We start from the raw sequence: 16,173 nt of genomic DNA on the forward strand, positions 1-16,173 counted from the left end.
CCCATTTCACTTTAATGGTCTTATCTACCTTCATTAGTCTTCAAAGAATAGCCATTTGCTACCAAAGTAAATCAGTATTTTGAATGTGCTTCTCCTGGTTTTTGTTTATTAGCTATTTCTTGTAAGCATTTCCACCAGAACTTGAGGCAAATCATAAGGAAGCTGTTTCTTTTATAATACAAACCACCACCAAAAATTTAAATGTACATACTGCTTAAGTATTTGGCTGGTTTTTATTTTTTTATTTTATTTTATTTTATTTTTTGGTACCGGGGATCAAACTCGGGACCTTGTGCTTGCACAGCAGGCGGCAGAACCACTGAGCTAAATCCCCAGCCCTGTTTATACCCTTTTATTTTCGGTACCGGGGATCGAACTTGGGACCCTGCACTTGCGTGGCAGGCGGTGGAAACCACTGAGCTAAATCCCCGGCCCTTCTGTTTATACCTTTTAAAAAATAAAAAATAAAATAAAAACCAGGGCCAGGGATTTAGCTCAGTGGTTTCCACCGCCTGCCACGCAAGCGCAAGGTCCCAAGTTCGATCCCCGGTACCAAAACAAACAAAACAAAACCAAAAAAGGGTACAAACAAAAAAAATTTAACATTGTAGAAGATGGAAAACAATAAGATGCATTTTCTGTAACTTTGTCTACACATTTACATTACTAAGTTGTTAAATCCAAGTTGAATTGAACTCACTACAGGATTTCTTATTAGAACAATTATATGGTTTATTTTAAGTGTATACATACTGCCCAATGGCCTCTCAAAACCATATTGTAGGTACTGAAAATGAAAGAAAATGCATCTTCAAACACATTTTATGGAATTGTTCATCACAAATACTGTTAGATTTATGTACTGCAGGGTGTTTTGTCTTGTATTTTTGTATTGTATATGGACTTTTTTTAATGTGACAGTTAAACACATCTTTGAAAGCACAGTCACAGACAAAAGAAAAATACAGTGATTTCCTTCAGAATGCCTACAATGTTAAATTTGAAGGCAGCTTCAGACTATTTTATCAGTGGTAGTTATCTTTTTTAATAGTAACTCCAGAGAAAAGCCTGCATATATGCCTAATAAGTTGTTCTTTTACATTACAGTTTAGATTAAACCCCAAGTAAAACAATGGAAATGTATATATATATGAAATGGAAAAATGGAAATTATATATATCAAGATACATGAATTTAACTTTAACTTTACTTTTATGTAGCCAAACTATTCATTTTTGTCCATTTTACTGTTTGTTAAAATAACATCCCTCTCATACATACTCTTTTCTTGACCCAAATGAAATACTAATCTAAGGTCAAGATGAGGAGAGAAACAACTGAGATGAACTTTTCTTTTGGTACCGGGGATCCGCCAGAAACACTGAGCTAAATCCCTGGCCCTGAGATGAATGTTTTTACTAAAATAACCAATAAATTTTGTCAAACTCAAAAAGAATTAGCTACATGGCAGGGCATCATAAGTTTAGGCACAAGAAGTAGCACACTCAGTCAGGCATGGTGGCAGATGCCTGAAATCCCAGCACACGGGAGGCAGGAGGATTCCTGCAAGTTTGAGGCCAGCCTGAGCTACATAGTGAGACCTTGTCTCAAAAAAAAAAAGAATAACAGAAGAGAAGGCAAGGCACACTGAAAGGTCATGATGGATTTGGGGAATTGGAAGTGGTTCAGAAAAAGTGGCCTTGAAAAAAATAAATAAATAAATAAAATTATTGTTTTAATTTTTTTTTTTTTGGTACCAGGGACTGAACTCGGGACCTTGTGCTTGCAAAGCAGGTGTCCGCACCACTGAGCTAAATCCCCACCCCTATTGTTCTAATATTGAAATAGGGTTTCACTTATTCACAGTTGCCCAGGCTGGGCTCAAACTTGTGATCCTCCTTCCTCAGTTTCCCAGAGGGAACAGCTTCCCAGAGGAATTACAGGTGTGTGCCACCATGTCAGGCTTGTCTTGTGCACTGCAGAATGTCTGGCAGCATCCCTGGCCTTTCTACTTTCAAGATGACAGGAGCTTTCCCACAATCATGACAACCAATTACGTTTATCTAGACAGTGGCAAATATCCTCCAAGGGACAAAATGAAGAACAAACTGCCTCTCATTGATCATTACTTATTTAGAAAACTGAGAAGTGAGTGTCATGGATCATGGAATGGAGCTTCCAGAATAGATAAATAACAGGAATCAGCTAGGGACGATGTTCAAACCTATAATCTCACCACCCTGGGAAGGTGAAGCAGGACTGCTGGCCCAACCCAACCTGGACAACTTAGCAAGACCCCAGGTCAAAATATAAAATGAAAAAAGGGCTGGAATACAGCTCAGTGCAAAGCCTGGGTTCAATCCCCAGTATTTAAAAAAAAAAAAAAAGTATAGGGGCAAATTAGAAGGACATAAAAAAAAACCCTATGGGATACAGAGAGACTAACACTGTAAAATCATCACATGCTTATCTGCTTATCTGTGGATGACAACTAAAATCATCACATGCTTATCATGTACCATGTAAAGAAAATGGACCCTTCTGTATCCTTATAAAAGTGTTACTCACATTTACTGTATGCTGACCTTGCCCCCTTCCCAGAAACAAAGGCCAAGACCCTGATTGGCCCAGACCACACTAATCAATGAAACAGTCATTTTAAAAAACCAGCTAACCAGGGCCAGGGATTTAGTTCAGTGGTTCCACTGCCCGCCTCAAAAGCCCAAGGACCCAAGTTTGATCCCCAGTACCAAAAAAAACCAAAACAAAACCAGTTTACCAAACCAAACCAAAAACAGCTTACCCCTATAAGTACGAAGCACACCTCAAACTCAGCGGGATGCCCCCTATCTTGCAGCACCACTCTGCTGCTAAGACAGCTCTTCTGCTTTCTCTGCATTTGCCACACTTTAAATAAACTTCCCTTCACATTAGACCAGTCTTGACACCGCCCCCCATTTTTTCACTAAGAGCCTCACTTCTCCATTCTTCACAAGAGGGCCAAGGACCCAAAAGAGACAGAGGGTCATTATGGGGGACCCCTACCCCCTCCTAAAGATACCCCCCCAACACAACATAGGAAATTAGTAAAGGGTTTATGTAGAGATGCACTAGACAATAAGGACAGAGAAGAGTGGGGAAGCCGACAACAAAGGCCTGGCACACGAAGCTACAGTTAGAATGAACCTGAAAGCCACGGGGAGCAACCAAGGAATCATCTGTATGAACACAGATGCATGTTTTCACTTTTATTTTCCCCCCAGAACTGGGGGTTGAACTCAGTACCTTGTGCTTGCAAGCGAGGAGTGGCACCACTAGCTAAATCCCTGGCCCTGTTTTTACTTTTTATTATGATGATTTCAGACTCTGAGAAAAATTGTAATAGGACTAAGAATTCCTATCTAGACTTTTTTTTTGGGGGGGGGTACCAGGGATCAAACTCAGGACCTTGCTCTTGCAAGGCAGGTGATGGTACCACTGAGCTAAATCCCGGCCTAGACTTCTTTACATGTTAACATTTCGTCACATTTGTTTAATAATTCCCTTTATACTCACATATAGGTAGATGGATTCTAAATTTTTTCTGAAATTTTTGTCTGAGAGGCTTGATACATTTATCCCTACATATTTTCTAATAATCCCTAAAAATTATCAAAGCAGGAAACTGATGGGCCGGGGATTTAGCTCAGTGGTTTCGCTGCCTGCTGCGCAAGCGCAAGGACCTGAGTTCGATCCCTGGTACCCGCCCCCCCCCAAAAAGCAGGAAACTGACATTGAAGTAATACTGTTATCTGTTTACCTTATTCCAATTTTTCCAGCTGTCCCAATAATCACTTTTTCCTTCCTTTCCTTCTTTCCCTTCTTTTCTCTTTCTCCTTTTCCTCCCTTCTTTCCTTTTCTTTTTTGTAGTGCTGGGGATGGACATACACTTTACTACTAAGCTATAGCTCTGGGTCTTTGCTTTTTGTTTGTTTTGAGGCTGGGTCTCCCTATGTAGTTCAGAATGGCCTTGAACTCACTATGTAGGCCCGGCTGGCCTCGAACTCAGAGCAATCCCCCTGCTTCAGCCTGATTAGAGGTGTGTGCTACCACACCTGGGTTTTTTGATTTTAGTTTTGGTTTTTGTTTTTTGTTTTTGGTACTGGGGATCAAACTCGGGACCTTGCGCATGCAAGGCAGCCGCTGGAACCACTGTGCTAAATCCCGGCCCAATTTTGGTTTTTTTTTTGAGATAGGGCCTTCCTAAATTGCCCAGGCAGGACTCAAACTTGCTTCAACCTTCTGAATAGCTGGGATTACTTTTAGCAAAAGAACTACTACTATGTATTATATTAAGGTGTCAAGATTTTTTTCCCCTCACAATACAAGTGATTGACTCTAGCCCTTCAAAAATTTTTGAAACAGGGTCTCAATAAATTGCTAAACTGCCCAGGCTATGGTCAAACTCATGACCCTTCTGCCTCAGCCTTCCAGAGTGTTAGGATCTACCATGCCTGCCCAGCTTCAGTATTCTTTAAACTCCCTTCTGACATATTTCATGGCCTTGAAATATTTTAAGGATACATGAAGGATCTCACTTTTGGGCAAAATAACACTAAAATGACATCTACACTCAATGCGTGAAGGGTTGGGAGCAGTATTGTCAACTGCTGTCATTACTGGCAATGTTAACTTTCACCCTTTGAGTAAATGCTATTTGTCAAGTTTCTCTACTCTAGAGTTGCTATGTTTTCCTCTGTAATTAATAAGAATCTTGTGAGGAGATACTTTGGATGTATGGATGTGCACCTGAAACATTCTAAGTAAGAAACTGATATAAGCACTGAGGATTTAGCTCAGTGGTTTTGCCGCCTGCCTCGAAAGCAGAAGGACCTGAGTTCAATCCCCGGTACCAAAAAAAAAAAAAAAAAAGAAACTGATATAAAAAGTTTCCAGGGCTGGGGATTTAGCTCAGTGGTTCTGCCGCCTGCCTCAAAAGTGCAAGGTCCTGAGTTCGATCCCCTGTACCAAAAAAAAAAGTTTCCAGTCTTAAACAGATAATCTGGGAGTTGCATAGAAAAGCTGGGAATAGGGAAAATTAGAAAGAGTGAAACCTTCTTAGGAGATTATTGTAAAAATTCAAATAAAAAAGTATAAAGACTTGAGCTAAGGCATTTAGGAGATAGACTAATGTGGTATATGGCTGTAATCACAGCACTTGGGAGGCTAAGGCAGGAGGCTTCCCAGAGAGATGAGGGGTAGGGGTGGGAGAACATGTTTTTGGTTTGGGCAGTTGGTAGGAAATTCCTATTCACTTAAGTAAGAATTTCATGATTAGGAAAGAAGATAATAATCCTAATTTTGGAAAGTTAAGAGTTTGAGATTCTAAGTAAAAGTCCTGAAGTTAAGCACTGAAGCCATGGATTTTAGGAAGCCATGCAGGAAAAAGCTGGACATGGTGGTGGACGCCTATAATCCAGGGCTGGGGAGGATGAGGCATGTGGATAAAAAAAAAAAAAAAAAAAGAAGCCATACAGGGAATGTATATAGGATGAAAATAAAATGAAAGTGCATCGGAATACAGATCCCTGGGGAACACTGATTTTTTACTTTATTTTTATTATTATTTTTTCACAAGCCATATCTAAAGGTATTTTCTTTGTTTTTTTTGGGGGGGGGTGTTCTGAGACAGGGTCTCGCTATGTAACCAGGGTGGCCTCAAATTCTAAGCAACCCTCCAGCCTCAGCTAGTGCTGGGATTGGATTGCAGGAGGGAACCACCACGCCCAGCTTATGGTATTTTCATTTTAAAACAGAAAAAAATGGTAAGTATGAGCCTGTCTTCTCCCCAACCACCGTGTGGAGTACATTCATTCTTTAAATTGTCCTGTTCTCATACAGGTTCCTGTTCTCACACAGTTTATATTCTAGTGGTGTAAGTTTCCAATCCACCAGTCTAAACTTTGATTACAATGCATTTTATCCTTTCCCTCATAACAAGAAGTTCCCTTGGTTGCGTTTTCCCCCTGAAACAAATCCTGAAGTAACACTTTTTTTTTTTTTTTGAGGTAACACTCTTGTAACATGATTTTTTTAACACATGAATAAATCTCTCCCCTAGAACAGTTACTAGAGGTAGAATTCCTATATTGTTGGGGTTTTTTTTAGTACTAGGGATGGAACTCAGGACCCTGTGCTTTCAAGGCAGGCGGCGGAACCACTGAGCTAAATCCCCAGCCCTAGAACTCCTATATTGAATGGTAGGGCTATTATTTCTTTTCCTTGATACTGCCATACTGCCCTTGGGAAAGGCCTTTTCAATTTATAATACCCCAAGAGTACAGAGGATACCAGCCATGACATTTGTGCTTTTATTTGTCTGCTTTTGTGTTTTTGAGACAGGGTCTCACTTTGTAGGGAAGCCAGTCTTGAACTCACAGCAATTCTCCTGCCTCAGCTTCCCAAGTGCTGGGATTACAGGTGTGAGCCACCATGCCCAGCCTAACTATGACATTTGAAAGAAAAGAAGATTAAATAAATAAATAAATGACTGGCCAGGGTTGGAATAAAAGAGACTCAGAGTAGTGTACTTGTCTAGCATGTGCCAGGCCTTGGGTTCAATCCCAGCACCTGCAAAAAAACAAAAATTAAAACAAAATAAAACACCAGGTAAAACTGCACACACTTTTTTTTGGTACCGGGGATTGAACTTGGAGTTGGGCTGGGGATTCAACTCAGTGGTTCTGCCGCCTGCTGCGCAAGCGCAAGGATCCGAGTTTGATCTTCAGCACCAAAGAGTTAGCTCAGTGGTGCCGCCACGTGCCTTGCAAGCACAAGGTCCCAAGTTCAATCCCCTGTACCGAAAAAAAAAAAAAAGGACAAAATGAAAATAAAGGTTTTGTAAATAAGGAGGGGAAGAAGGGTTGAAAAGAGGGGAGGGGAATAGGAAAAAAAGAAACAAGATGTATCATGTACAGGTACAAATTCCATATGATGAATGTTATCCTTACGTGTATCTAAAACGTACCAATAAAATTTTTTAAAATTAAAAAAAAGACGGCTTTAGCTCAGTGGTTCCGCCGCCTGCCTTGAAAGCTCAAGAACCTGAGTTCAATCTCTGGTACAAAAAAAAAAAGATGTAGGTTATATATTTCTACAGGATTTAAATTTTTTTTAAATCAGCTGTTCGTAGCAATGAGCAAATTGCATCATCACCTTTTTCTATTCTATAAGGCAATGTAGAAAACAGGCCTAGAGATTGTACTGTGCTTCACTGTACTTTCATTTTATTTATTTTTTATTTTTTGCTTTTTTTGAGACAGGGTCTATGTAGCCCAGGCTGGCCTTGAACTCATAGCAATCCTCCTGCCTCAGCCTCTCAAGTGCTAGGACTTACAGGCATGGGCCTCTCTGGCTGGGGAGGGGTTAGATTTAGAAAGAACTATGTCAGCTAGGTGAGGTGGCACACACCAGTAATCCCAGCACTGGTGAAGCTGAAGCAGGAGGATTGCTGTGACTTGAAAGCCAGCATAGGATGCAAAATGAATTTGAGGTCAGCCTGAACTACATAGCAAGACACTATCTTAAACAAATTAAAAACCAATCAATCTGCTGTGTGTGGTAGTACATGCCTGTAATCCCAGCACTTGGGAGGCTGAGGCAGGAGGACAGCTGTGAGGCCAGCCTTAACTACATATTAAGACCCTGCTCAAAACAAACAAACAAAAAAACCCAATCAATTAATCTAACTCAGTTCCACTCTTAGATGCCTGAAGTTGTGCTTTATTCTCCTTCCTTTATGTACCCTTTCTTTTGGTACCGGGGATCGAAATCGGGTCCTTGCGCTTGCGCAGCAGGCCGCGAAACCACTGAGCTAAATCCCCAGCCTATGCACCCTTTCTTATGAAAGAAAGAATATAGGGTAAAGGGGCTGAGGGTATAGTTCAGTGGTTAGTGCTTGCCTAGCATGTGTGAGGCCCTGAGCTCAATCCCTAGCACCTCAAAAAAAAAAAAATTAAGGGTAACTTTAGATTTTTCAGTCTGGTTAGAATACTTCTTTATTCCTTACCTATGAGAAACAAATATTGACAGGATTATATGTAGCCTTGGAAGCCAGCTCTCTGACTAGGCTGCCTTGACTTGCCCCTAGGCAGAATCTAAATCTGATAAGCCAGGGTCACTAGACTCTCCCTTCAAATCTCCGAGACTCCCAACTTTGCTAGAGGGTGGCACAAGGGTAGGTCTTTATTCTAAGGGGGATGCTTCAGAAGAACTCAGCTGTTTACCACCCTGGGGCAGAACTCTTAATAAAACTGAAACCACAGCATGTCAAGGATCACAGGCTGTGATAGATAGGCATGGTTATGCAACCTGTAATCCCAGCACTCTGGGAGGCTGATGCAGGATGAGCCCAGCATGGGCAATTTAGTAAGACCCTGTCTCAAAAAAATTTTGGTTTTTTTTATTTTGGGGTTTTTTTTTTGTTTTTTTTTGGTACCAGGGATCAAACTCGGGTCCTTGAGCTTGCAAGGCAGGCAGCGGAGCCACTGAGCTAAATCCCCAGCCCTTTTTTGGTTTTTTTGAGACAAGGTCTTGCTTTGTAGAGCAGGATGGCCTTGATCTCACTATGTAGCCCAGGCCAGCCTCAAACTCACGGCAATCTTCCTACCTCAGCCTTCTGAGTGCTGGGATTACAACCATGTACCACCATGCCTGGCTCAAAAAAATTTTTTTAATTCATTTTAAAAATTTTTATTAGTAGAGCTGAGGACTTAGCTCAGTGGTTCCGCCGCCTGCCTTGAAAGCATAAGGATCAGAGTTCGATCCCCAGTACCAAAAAAAAAAAAAATTTTATTAGTAGGGCCAGGGATTTAGCTCAGTGGTTCTGCTGCCTGCTTCTCAAGTCCAAGGTCCCAAGTTTGATACCCGGTACAAAGAAAAACATTTTTTTATTAGTATGTTTGCAATACCTAATTCAAAATGGTAGGATATTGGGCATGATGGCATATCCCTGTAATTCCAGCACTTGGGAGGCTGAGGCAGGAGAACTGCCACAAGTTCGAGCCCAGCCTGGGCTACTAGTGAGTTCAAGGCCAGCTTGAATTGCAGAACAAGACCTTGTCTCAAAAAAAAAAAAAGGCGGAGGGGGCTGGGGATTTAGCGCAGTGGTTTTACCACCTGCTGCTTAAGCGAAAGGCCCCGAGTTCCATACTGGTAACCCCCTCCCCCAAAAAGGCGGAGGGTGTGTGTGGGGGGAATATAGCTCAGCACAAAGCCCTTGGGTAAATCCCCAGTACTGGGGGGAAAAAGTCCCAAAGTCCTAGCCAATGACTGGAAGGACAGTCTCCCAGATGTTTTAGGTGCAGAATACAAAAAGGCCTTGGAAGCGTTTGTTCAAACTGGGGAGCTGAATAGAAATAGCACTATGGTGTCCCGACCTCCCTGACTTTCACATCCTAAATCCAATTTTTTTTTTTTTGGTACCAGGGATCAAACTCAAGTCCTTGTGCTTGCATACCAGGCGGGGAAACCACTGAGCTAAATCCCTGGCATTTTTTTAAATACAATTTTTTTAAAAAATCACATCCTAAATCCAAACTATCCAAGTCTATGTTTCAGGCCAGAATCAAACCAGGTAACTATGTTGGTCACTTCCCCCATGTTATACTAGGGTCTTCCTCTCTGTTCCTGGCCTGCGTTATTCTAAGAATGCAAGCGCTTTATCAAACCCCTTTCCACACTGTTACTGCTTGTGTCTAGATAGCCCCCAAAGCCTCATGTGGTCATAGGTGGCTTTTTCAAAGGTGACTGAATCTACAGTGTGTGATGCTAGGATTACAGGTGTGTAATTACTAAACAGTAATCAGTGACATGTGAGTGATTGGTTTGGCACCACCCTAATCCCAGTAGTCTCTATGGGATAAAAGGGGCAGAAAGACATCATTAAGGCCCCTTGCTGCTTTGCTATTGTCTGCCTGCCATGAACTGTTGCCCCTCTGCCACCCTGCCTTGGAGACAGCTGATTATGGACTGAAATCTCTATGAACTATAAAGCAAATAAACCTTTCTGCCTAACTTAACTTTGGGTGTTGGGTATTTTCTCAGCAACAAGAAAAGTAAAACACACATACCTTTCTAATTTACTGTTCTGGTCAAAAGAGACTTGCTAAAGGACAGTTATCCTCACCTATTTGGGGTTTCTTAAACCTATATCCACAGATATGGTCATTCATTCAAGTGAGCATGCACACCCAGAGTACCATTAGAGAAGCTACTCTAACCCACGATTTATATTTTTGGGTAAATGGACATGCTGCCATTGATGCTTGGCAAAAGTGTAAGAGCAAAAGTCAGGTGTAAGTGATGTAATCTCCCTTCTATCTGAAGTTAATAAAGGTACAGGCTGGGTATGGTGCCACACACCTATAATCGAAGCACTCAGGAAGCTGAGGCTGGAAGACCTCCACAAGTTCAAGGTCAGTTTGGGCTACATTGTGAATTCAAGGCCAATCTGAACTACATAGTGAGACCCTATCTCAACAAACTAAACAAAAAATAAAAACAACAACAAAAAACAAAGGTGCAGAGGGCTGAGGATTCTCTAGCCTCAATTACTACAGATAACCAGACTCTTAGGCAAAGGGCTTCATAACCTGAGCCAGTCTAAGGAAACACATGACTCCGATGAATTTCAACCTAGGTAAGAAATGAGATTAAAAAAAAAAGAAGAAATGGCCATGGATCCCAGCATCAGGAAGCTTGAGGCAGGAAGATGGCAAGTTCAAGGACCACCTAGGCAATTTGGTGACTTAGTGAGACCCTGTCTCAAAATTTCATTAAAGGGTTGGGGATGTAGCTCAGTGCAAAGGCCCTGAGTTCAATTTCCATATGCAAACAAACAACTCTTGTGCTCATCCCATTGGAACACTTATTCTATTTTATGGAATGAAGTATAGATTGACTATAGAATAGACAATAAAACCAATTAAGGGTTGGGGATGAAGCTCAGTGGTACAGAGCTTGCCTAGCATTGCCCAAGGCTCTGGGTTCAATCCTAGCATCACACACAAAAGAAGAAAATAAGATCAATTAAATTCCTTAAACTTGGCCAGGCATAGTAGTGTATGACTATAGTCCCAGCCTTTAGGAGGCTGAGGCAGGAGGATCACTTTAGCCCAAGAGCTGATTAGACTGGGCAACACAGAGAGATCTTGCTCCCCTCGACACACAAGAAGGTCAGAAACCTGAATCTGAGTCCTAGTTCCAGCTTCATCACTAACCGAAGGTGTGACCTTAGGCAAGTTATTTAACCTCTCTGGGTCTCAGTTCCCTTACTGTCCATGACGTGAGGCACCCTACGTTGTCAGTCCTAAGGTGCTCTATAAGTGCTATGATTCTATAATTGAGAAGATAAAAGAAAAATAGGTAAATTAGGGCATAGTTACATTATAAACAGAGCCTTGACTTTACCACCAACCAACTTTGTTCTCTTTAGGCAACTCTTGATTTTTTAGGTAAAAGGAAGAGCTCTTCAATTTTAGCAGCAGAGTCCTTAAATCACCTCCTTTCTTAGGAACTGAGAACCTCTAAAGTTTTATTTAATTCTAGAATGCCACAATGCATACTGTAGTTACCACAAGTGATTTTAAAATTAGGCTTCTTTATTGCATTTTAATTGATTAAATTTACAAAACAGCCAGGTGTGGTGGTGCACGCCTGTAATCCCAGTGCTTGGGAAGCTGAGCCAGAAGGATCGCCACAAGTTCAAGGCCAGCCTGGGCTAGATAGTAAATTCAAGCCCAGCCTGAACTACACAGCGAGACCTTGTCTCAAAATAAATAAATAAAAATAAATAAATTTATAAAATATCTAGAGGGCATACAGTTCTTCAAGAACTCATCCAGGCCAGACATGGTGGTACCTACCTGTAATCCCAGCACTCTGAGGCACTGAAGCAGGAGGACTACAAGTTCGAGGCCAATCTGGGTGACTTAGAGCCTCTCTCAAAACAAAAAATTTTAAAAAGGGCTGGCAATGTAGCTTAATGGAAAGACCCTGAATCTAATACCCCTTACTCAAAAAAGAAAAGAAAGAAAAAAAGATCTCATCTAATACCTGAAGTAGGTCTGCCAGTCTTCAAAGGCCACCAGTGACCTCCCACTTAGTCACCAGCACCCAGAACTATTTGTGTGGTTAGTTATTCCAAACCTCACCTTTTTCCCACATAGATAAACTCCTTGCCAGTAGAGACATGTAGAAGAAAAACATAATCCTTATCCTCAGACTAGGGCATAGGCATAAGTCCAGTGAGTATACAGGATAAAAAAATATAAAAAGACATAAAACTAGCTGGGCCTGGTGATGCACATTTGTCATCCCAGCACTTGGGAGGCTGAGGCAGAAGGATTCCCACAAGTTCGAGGCCAGCCTGGACTGCATACTGAGTTCAAGGCCAGCCTGAACTGTATCTTGAGACCCTGTCTCAAGAAGAAAACAGAAAAAAAAGGACATAAAACTAAGCAATTATCAATAAGTTAATAATAATTAATGAGACACACATATGCAAAAAGAACAAGAGAATGTGAGTCAATCACAAAGAGCTTTCTGCAGGAAAGAAATTTAGAAATCAGGTTTTCAAGGGCAGAAGGACCCCTAACTGGCAGAGAAAAGAGGTGAAGCCTGGAGCCATATTCCAAATGAAAACACTCACCTTCCAAGTGTTGGGGGACGGGCTCCCTGTTCACAAGGCTCCGAGCCCCTGCTGCCTCTGCTCAGTCTCACTCAGGAGCTCCTCCGAGAAACCCATCTTGCTGGCTACACTCTGACCGCATCCTCCTTCCTAGTGACAAGTTCCATCCCCAAGGAAGGGATGCACTGTCACAATCCTATTAATAGGAACAGGGAAAAGGTGAGTCGGGGAGCTACCTCCACTTGGCCGTGAGATTAGAGAGACTTGGATCTGACCAGAGGCCAACAGGGAGGAAGAGACAACTCCTGCAAGGGCTACAGGTTTCAGCGCTATTAAGCATGACTGCCCTCAAGAGAGGGAAACCATTGGCTAAGCAGTCACACCCATGGTCCAGGAGATTTAAACAGCTGGAGGCTGGGCATGGTGTCGAAAACCAGTGATCTCAGCACATGGGAGGCTGAGGCAGGAGGATTGTCAGTTCAAGCCCAGCCTGGGCTACACAGTGAGTTCCAGGCCAGCCAGACCTGCATAGCAAGACCTTGTCTCAAACAAACAAACAAACAAACAGCTTCGAGGGGGAAGAAAAGAACAAACTTGAATAGAAAAGCTACTGGGGACTGGGGATTAGCACAGTGGCACCACGCCTGCCTCAAAAGCGTAAGGTTTTCAGTTCCATCCCAGGTATCTAAGTGAAAAAAAAGAAAAGCTATTGGGAGATTTTTTTAAATTTTAATTTTATTTTTTTTGAGATGGAGTCTTCCTATGTAGTCTGGGATGACCTTGGACTATGTAGCCCAGGTCGGCCTCAGACTCATTTCAATCCTCCTGCCTCGACCTTCCCTGTGCTGAGATTATAGGTGTGAGCCACCACAACATACTTTTACTCAGCACAAATTATACAAGTAATGTAAATCATTCCAAGTCCATGGCTACACAATATATAGATTAATAATACCTTACACCTACAGTATGATCCCTTAATGTTTCCAAAGTGCTTTTGCATAAATTGTTTCATGTAAAAATAATTCTAGTCATACATACCAATAGAAAATACTTTTTTTGTTTTATTTTTTTGAGGCAGGGTCTCACTGTGTAATGTAGGCTGGACTTGATATTATTATGTAGCCCAAACTGGCCTGGAACTCACAGTGACCCTCTTGCCTCAGCCTCCCGAGTATTGGGATTACAGGCGTGCGCCACCACCCCAGCAAAAATACTATTTCCTATGGAGATGCTCAAGGATGTTGTCACAGGTGCAATTCTACTTCCCAAGTCAGGAAATATTCTGGAGGGGACAAGGCTTTTTAAAAAATGAAGAAGCAGGGCCGGGGATTTAGCTCAGTGGTTTCACAGCCTGCTGCGCAAACGCAAGGACCTAAGGGTGCTGTGAGAGCTGTTCAACTATACACAGGAGAACAGCAACTATTCTCCTTTCTGATAGTTTAAGAGCTATGTTAGGGCAAAAGAGGACAGTAATGATGATTTTTATACATAATACAAAGACCACTTCCTCTCCTCAGTCTGGTACATATGCTCATTAATTTATCATGTTCACCACACACAGTATATTTAAAATGTATTTTTATACTAATAAAAGAGATAAATGTCAGGCACATTTTCTCTTTCCTGTGGTCCAATGGAGCAGTGAGGGGGTGATATGTTTCCCCAGTAGTACTTCCTTTCCCATCCATGATACAGAAAAGGATATAATACCTTGTTCTTTTGGACAACATCCCCTTTTCCAACATCTTGGTACATGGACCTGTACCTCAAGAAATACTTTTAGGAACCATTGCTTTTGGCTATGCTCAGTCTCCTTCTAGAGACAGGTTCCAGAAAGCAAACAGCTGCCCACCTGGAAAACCAATCCTACTTCAGTGCCCCCTTGGCCAAAACAAAATAGAATTTTTCAACTGAGCCAAGGAACACAAGTCAGAAGACTTGGATTCTAGTCCTACCTCTACCACCAACCAACTAGACAACTTTAAGCAAGCCATATAGTATGGTGGCACACAACTGTGATCCCAGCACTCTTAGAGTCTGAAGCAGAAAGATCCCAAGTTTGAGCCCAGCCCAGGCAACTAAGCAACTTAGCAAGATCCTGTTTCAAAATCTAAAATAAAATATAATAAATTAAATAGGGTAATAGACTTTGTGGGGACAGGAAGGGGATCTGAGGATGGGGCAAGTCAAGAAGGGTTCCAGGTGTGGTGGCAAATGGACACCTTAGTCCTAGCCTGTAATCCCAGCACTTGGGAGGCTGAGGCAGGAGGACTGCTGTGAGTTCGAGGCCAATCTGAGCTACATGATTACTTCAAGGCCAGCCTGAACTGCATAGCAAGACCCTGTCTCAAAACAAAAAAAAAAAAAGTGGAAGAAGTAAAAAGGATCAATATGTGATATATATATATATATATATATATATATATATATATATATATATACACCAATACTCCATGATGAATATATTCATTATGAACTACAAACTCATACTAATAAAAATGTTTAGGGCTGGGGATTTACTTCAGTGGCACACACCTCGCCTGCCTTGCAAACTCAAGGTCCTGAGTTCGATCTCCAGTACCAAATAAATAAATAGAAATGTTTAAATTAAAAAAAAAAATAAGCAAGCCATGTAACCCTTGTGTAGTTTTCAGTTTCAACTGTGAAGCAGAGAAAATGACACCTGCTTTATCTACCTTATTGTCCTGGGAATCAAATGAGATAATGTAAAAGCATACTCAATACTGTTATCCTTAGATGAAGTATTACTTTTAGCAACAGAATAGCAAAATACTGTAAATTTAAAGTGAGGGCCAGAGGAAATTTTTTATCTTTACTAATTTTAAGATATAACTATAACTACATATATATATATATGAAGCTAGTTGATGTTTTGATTACCAAAACGTCAAATGATTACCACTAGTAACACATTCACCAGTTACTATTTGCACGTATGTGTGCGTATGGGGAAGACACTTATGACATACTCAGCAAATGAAGTAAACAATACAATATTAACCATAATCACCACACTTCACATTCAATCATCAGTATTTATCTACCTTATAACAAAGTTTGTAATCTTTGAACAACATCTCCCCATTTCTTTCACCCTCTAAATCCTGACAACAGAGGAAACGTTTGAAAAAGCTTGTTCCTTCTTTTCAATTACTGGAAACCAGGCCGGGCCACAAGGCCGACTAGACATAGGGTAGTAACACTATTGCATCACATTCCTACCACTAGCCCATCCATTCCTGCTTGGGGAAAGACTAGCAGTCAGTAACATTATCAGTTTCTTGTCTTATTGTCACTGTACAGTAAGGGATAAGACTATCACAGACCAGTATCCAAGAGCAGCGTCCTCAGGAATAGCCACGTTTGCTTTTAGGTGAAATGAAGTCAGTTTCTTAATGGGAAAGGTGTCTCCCAATCCCCCAGTCAAAACTCGCTCACCTCTCTCACCTTTCAGGCTCCTCCTCCGCCCTCTCCCCATCCCC

The 16,173-nt window shown here is 41.5% G+C and overlaps 1 protein-coding gene across 7 annotated transcripts in view; it reads right to left on the reverse strand.

The window, feature by feature from the left end:
* The window catches only part of Rnf41 (ring finger protein 41), a 37,303-nt gene that overhangs the window by 20,021 nt on the left and 1,109 nt on the right, over nucleotides 1–16,173 (reverse strand). For 5 of the 7 annotated variants that reach the window (XM_004861320.4, XM_021241524.2, XM_004861316.3 and 2 more), the window contains exon 2: nucleotides 12,689–12,863. The exons of 1 other annotated variant lie outside the window; for it this stretch is intronic. The gene's annotated coding sequence lies outside the window, so the exon portion shown is untranslated. Of the gene's footprint in view, nucleotides 1–12,688; nucleotides 12,864–16,129; nucleotides 16,154–16,173 lie in introns of those variants that run through there. One more of the 7 variants, XM_004861318.4, reaches the window with a different exon arrangement.

This window comes from Heterocephalus glaber, unplaced genomic scaffold (genome assembly GCF_053883595.1).
Source record: "Heterocephalus glaber isolate CG9 unplaced genomic scaffold, H.glaber_assembly_v1.0 deba00001569, whole genome shotgun sequence".
NCBI classification, from domain to species: domain Eukaryota; kingdom Metazoa; phylum Chordata; class Mammalia; order Rodentia; family Bathyergidae; genus Heterocephalus; species Heterocephalus glaber.